Raw genomic sequence first — 6,734 nt, 5'->3', positions numbered from 1 at the left:
TTGAGTTTTCAACTTTCTCATCAAAAACATGGTGACAACAGGGTCTATTTCATGAGGTTGTCATGGGATTGCAGACAATAATGTGTGTAACATTTTTGGCAAAGGCTGATGAATTTTGTGCACTATATTATCATAGCTCTGTCCTGCAGCCATCTTTGATAAGCACTGCTATTCTCCTTTGACCAGTGAGGACTGTGGTAGTCTTGTGTATCTTCAAAGAGACCCAGAGAAAGCATTCCTTTTTCTTCTCTTTCAACACGAGCAGCAGGTGGACCCTTCCTCTTCAGGTTCCTGAATGAAGAGATGGAAGTGCTCTTCAGCCCCTCCTTGGTGCATAGCCAGTCAACCTGCTCATTGGACAGAGGAAGGATCTTCTGTGGGAGGTCCTCTTAGCTCTAGAAATTGCCTTGAACAATGGCCCTTCTGGCTATAAAAACATATGCTTTCAGCACAGAGCTCAGCATATAGCGCACACACCCAAACATCCCTTATAATTATCTTTGGATTTCATAATAATGTAAGAGGAAACAGATTAGAAATTGCTCTTTCATAATATTCTTACATTTAGAAGGCCAATGAATGTTAGTTAATTAACAGACCAAGGAAACCAGATACAAGGAAATCAGGCTGTTTTGTACAAATGGCCATGAGGAAAGTAACAAGTACATTTACTAACACCAAGCAATCATAAGGGGAATTTCCTTGTTCTGTGCCCAAGAGAGATTGAAAATTGTTACTGTTCTTTTGCAAAAACCTTTTAAATCTTCAGACCATTATTAAGATTGCCTTCTGCTGCTTCTTACTAAGCCAAATGATTCTATTTTTTAACAGTTTTAAAGTGTTCTTTTTCATATATATTTTTTTTGATTCCACTTTGAATTCTCTTTATAAATCTCTGTACTTTATAGTGGAACAATCCAGAAGTAGTCATAGTTTTCTTGTGAGATTTAAACCATTATTGAATATAGTCACAATTCTCTTTTCTGATGTTTGAGCCCCAGGAAGACTAGAAACCAATATTTCTGATATATTGGAAACAATGTCAATCTAATCTTTGATATAGGACTATCCCTATCCAAAAGAAGGTAGTGTAGCTCTTCTAGGAGCAGTTCGAAGGCTAGAACTAGTTCTCAGATGTACCTATGGGGATTTAGAGTGTAGGGAGAGAAGGAACTTCCCCTCAGAGGGTAACCTAAAAGGTGGGCCACAAACCATAGTGGTTTTTCCCTTTGTGTTCAGATCTAAGGAAAAAACCAAGAGACGACATATGAGGATATGGGAGGGAGTAAGTTCACAGGATATTTTAAAAAGAAATAACTGGAAGAAACTTGCTGATCTTCTGGTTCAAATGTTTTACTTAAGAGGTAATGATCTTGGGTCATGGCATTACAAATTGGCAAGTGTAACAATTCTATGACACAGGTATAATTTTAACATGAATTTTATGGGTGACAAAATTGAGATAACTCAGACATGAAGTGGTAGAGCTGGGATTTGAACCTAGATTTGATTGGCCTCAGGACTTAAGTTTTAGGCACTTATATGTAAAGATATGTGGCCTATTATCTATCAATCATCCTTTCTTGAATTGGCTCAGCTGTGTTGGCTCATTGTAAGTGACTATATTTACACCGCTGCTTTGCTCATACTCCCTTTAGGTTTCAGTGTAAGGAAGAGACATTCATTTATGATTAAGAGAAGTAGATTAACACTTGTAGATCCCCTGTTGAGAATTTTGCAATCCTCCATGGCATCTCAGGAGATAGAATTGGCAGAGGATAAAAAACCAGGGAGTCAGAGAAGGTTATAGAAAGGCCAAAGCCAGGGCTCTATAAAAACAAAACAACTCCTGCCCCCAAAACTGGGAAAGATGAGTGGGAAATAATGATCAATGGATATTTGTAGTGAATGAAGGTACTGAAAACAATATTAGTCATACTTTAAAAGTAGAAAATAAAGTTGGTAAAGGAGGCAAGTCAGCCAAGGGGCTGAGTCAAAGGGACACTGCTATAAAAGAGAAAAGGACTCACTGTTTTCCTGAGGTCTGGCTCAAGGTTTTAAACATTTCATGGATCTTTAAGTGAAACTTGGCAAGACAGAAAAGAGGCAAGTAGGAAATGCTACATAAAATACATTGCAGAGGACACGTTCTATTTATTTATTTTGGTATCAGGGATGAAACCCAGAGGGGTTTTACCGCTAAGCCACATCCCTAGCCTTTTATATTTTATATTTTGAGACAGGGTCTCACTAAGTTGCTGAGGCTGGCCTCAAACTTGCAATCTTTCTGCCTCAGCCTCCCGAGCCACTGGGATTACAGACGTGTGCCACCACAGCTGGCTAGATTATGTGATTCGAATGTGTCTCTCAAAGTTCCTGTGTTGGGAACCTAATCCTTAGTGTTGAAAGGTGAGACCTTAAAGGGTGATTAGGTCATGGAAGCTCTGCCCTCCTGAATCCTTAAACTCCATTGTGAGCATGAGTTAGCTTCTGTGGGAGTGAGTTCCAGACAGTTCAGTGCCTCTCTCTTCTTTCTCTTGCCCTTTTGCCTTTGTTTTGGGATGATGGGGGCTGCAAGGCCTTTGCCAGATACAAAGTTTTTGACCTTGGAACTTCCCAGTCTCCAGAAATGTAAGAAATAAAACTCTTGTTATTTATATATTACTTGGTCTCAGATATTCTGTAAGAATAATACAAAACAAATTTAAGATATGGGATAGCATCACAAAAATTTCTATTAAGACCTGAAAGGAGAAAAGAAGTTTGTCAGGTAAAGAAATGCAGGAAAAATATCCCAGTTAAATGGAATTGTATAAGCATAGACAGATGTGGGAAAAGACATGCATAAAAGGTCTGGAGAATGGTGACAGGTTAACATGGCTCTGGTTAGAGGACTAAAGGTGGTGAGTGTCATTATAATAACTAATTATAATGAAATTTTTATTGTTATTATAGCAAGTCAGTTCCATTACAGTCAGACTGGTTAAGAAAGTTTGGATCTGAGAAAGAACGTGTCTGTGTAGGATAGAGGTTATTGAAGATAAAATAAAGAGAAGTTTTGTATCAGACTGATGGACAATATAAGCACGCCTATCACTTCCTCAGCTTAATGAAAACTCTTCAACAGGGAGACAGTCAAATAGACCACTCAACCTTGAGAGAGTAGTGAAAAGCACTTTCTTGAAGACCAGACAAAACTTCAAGAGACCAGAAGTAAAACATCACAGAAAAGAATAAATAAATAGAAAACTCTGTGCAATCTTTTTGGATTTCTTTTTAAGGAGTATGGCATTTGGAGTTTGAAAGTTTTGTTTGAATTCTAGCTCTACCATTTCCTAGCTGTGTGGCCTTTGTCAACTTAACGTTCAGGAGCTGTCATTGCTTCATGAGGAAATAAGAGGCAAGAAGAGGTACCTGGCAGAGACAACTGCACAGAGTTAGGCCTGCAGTGTGCACCCCACCAATGAGAGTTACCATTGCTGTGTTTCAGGGGAATTGCTTTGGACAAATAACTAAAGTTGTTCTTCAAACACAAAGCTAGAAAACCTCTTCAAATTAGCAATGCTTACCTAGGTCAAAGTTTTAACCAACACTAAATCCTGGTTTTTCAACAGATGTTTTTATTCCATCTGATCTTGGGTCATGGCATTACAAATTGGCAAGTGTAACAATTCTATGACACAGGTATAATTTTAACACGAATTTTATGGGTGACAAAATTGAGGTAACTCAGACATTAAGTGGTAGAGCTGGGATTTGAACCTAGATTTGATTGGCCTTAGGACTTAAGTTTTAGGCACTTAAATAAAGTGGGAGGGTTGTGTTTGGTGGTTGTGTTTATAGATACAGAGACTGAGAACAAACCTGGAATAAAAACATCTGTTGAAAAACCAGGATTTAGTGTTGGTTAAAACTTTGACCTAGGCCTCTAAACGTATTTGTTTGTATTTCACTTTTGTGGGTGCTGTTCCAGGTGCCAGGAACCATCCCCCGTCAGTGCAAATTTCTTCATGTATAAACTAAGAACAGTGGAGGCCTCATTTTACAGTTTCAATGGGTGGTTTTTCATTGAACTGTTTTTCTAACAAACAAAAAACTAAATTATACTTCACAGTGAGTGAATGATAAATACATGAAAGTTTTGACCATTCAAAGTTATTCAGGGACATCTAAGTTTCAGTGAAGACGTTGATTTTATAAAATGTAAGCTCTGCTAAGGCATGGGTCATGTTCATCTTGTTCAGCAGAAACCTAGTGCCTGATATACGGCAGGCACCAAGTATTTGTTGAGTGAGTGAAGAACAAATGATTGAAAGGTCTAAGGCATGCTCAGAGATGGAGGAGACAAGGTAATCCCAGGGAGAGTTGAGAAGGAGCTTAGGGTGTGTCGGCTTCTTCATCCTAACATTGAGATAACAACGCCAAAATTTCCTTAGTGCTATTTCTGGAACAAGAAGATGTCATTGGATACATTGCTGAGTGGATGAACTTCCTGAAAGTTCTGGGTGAGGGGTTTCCAGAACTCACATCTAAAGGACGTTACTATTAAAAAGATTAAAGGCAGAAAACAAAAATGATAATGAGATGCTGCATTCCTCTCTTAAGATGAAACCCAGGAACCTTCAGATGATTTCTGTACTCGTTTCCATTTTCAATCCAAATAGTCTTTCTACCGCTCTCAAAATCCCTCAGTTTTTGCATAACTTAGGAGGTACCCTCAGAGTTTGCTTTACTGTTCAACAGAACTGACCAAAGGATGGTATTTTCTCCTTAATGCAGAGTTGGGAGGTACCACCTGATCTCAAACAAGACCAAAAGACAAATGATGCTAATACACTCAATAGGCTTTGTTCCTTAGCTTTTTAATTCCTTGCCTCTAAATATCAACCTGCTCAAAACTGAGGTCGGATTCTTTGCATTCCTAATATTTGTTTAAAAGGCAAATTTTAGGCTTATACATTTTGTTTTGTTTTCATTAAAAAAGCAAGCCTTTTCTCCTCATAAGCAAATAACACTGGAAATTCCATTGTGGAGTTCTGTAATAAAAATATTAAAACATCTTTTTTACTATAAGAGGCCTCTGATGAAAAAATCCTCAGCAAGATGAAGAGGTTCTGGATAGTATGCAGTTTTGATAATAGGCCATATTATAAAGTAACTTGTGTTTTCAATGATATCTGTCATTTTTCTCAATTAACCCCAAATATTTCTAACATTTTGCATATTTATGTCATCTCATATGAATCCTATCAGGGGCCAAGGAGCTGGACTTTTTAAATTTCACCTTGACTTGTCTGCAGAGATGGGCTATCCAAGGAAGCAGTTATGACATTGGGCTTTGGTACTTATCAGCTAAAGCAAGAGCTGGGGGAAGCTCAGCTGGGAAAAGGTGGTGACCAATACTCCCATAGCTAGGGGTAGCTTCATACCCAGAGCAGGGGATCTCGGTTGGCCTCTATTAGAGATGGCACGGGGCCAGTGTCACATGGGGGCCCTGCATGGAGCTCTGTACTCCTTCATGATTTCATCATGATATCCATCTTTAAGTTTTAAAATAAGCTTTGAACTTTTAGATTATGAGATATGTCCTACTAGAGAACTCATGATATGTGTATAAGAAGTAGATTGTTTTCAATATCCTAGAAGCACCCCCATAAGAGTTTCCAGTTGCACCTTCCTTCCCAGAAGTTAACTGCCTGACTCTGACTTAAGTTCGGTGTGAATCTTTTACTGGCTACTCTTTTTGGCTTTGAAAAGCATATAAGTACTGTATCTATTTTTTAAATTAATTTATTTTAATTAGGTATATATGACAGCAGAATGCATTTTGATTCATTGTGCACAATTGCAGCCCAACTTTACATTTCTATGGTTATACATGATGTAGCTTCGCACCATATGTGCAGTCATACATGTACCTAGGTAATGATGTCCATCTCATTCCACCATCTCTCCTGCCCCCATGTACCCTCCTTACCCTCCCTCTCTCTTGTCCCATCAAAGTTCCTCCATTTTTCCCATGTCCCCATTATGGATCAGCATCCACTTATCAGAGAGAACATTTGGCCTTTGGTTTTTTTGGGATTGTCTTACTTCACTTAGCATGATATTCTCCAACTCTATCCATTTACCTGCAAATGCCATAATTTTATTCTTTTTAAATGTTGAGTAATATCCCATTGTGTATATATAATCACAGTTTGTATCTATTCTTAATATTTCTTTTAGTTTTGTTTTTGAATTTTATATAAATGAAATCACACCCACTCATGCTTGGAGCTCATTCTTTTTCTTTTTATTATTCTCGTGTGTATCTATGTAATATCACTGATTTATTTTATATGGTTTTATGATATTGGTTGAACTTTTGGTGTTATTTGTCTAAGAGAGTTTGTATTTTAAAAGAGGTATTAAACCTATATTTTTAAAAAGGTACTGGGCCTATTTAACTAAAGCCTTAACCTGCAATGATTGAATTTCAGGCTCTATGACAAACCAGATATGCATATCTTATTCAACAGGAATATTTTGGGGGGTGGAGGGTGGGAAAAAATGTCTTTTTTTCTACCACATAAATTTCATTTATCCACAAGGATGGTTGGCTTTTGTCAGAACATAGTAACATTTAAACATTCAAACACTTTATAATTGTTGGATAAATTGTGACTCTACAGTTGAAAGAATATAAAAAGAAAAAATTTCAAGAACAAAATGAGGTCAAAAGAATAAGCAAA

This window comes from Marmota flaviventris, chromosome 3 (genome assembly GCF_047511675.1).
Source record: "Marmota flaviventris isolate mMarFla1 chromosome 3, mMarFla1.hap1, whole genome shotgun sequence".
NCBI lineage: Eukaryota > Metazoa > Chordata > Mammalia > Rodentia > Sciuridae > Marmota > Marmota flaviventris.
Note: the sequence above shows the minus strand (reverse complement) of the source record.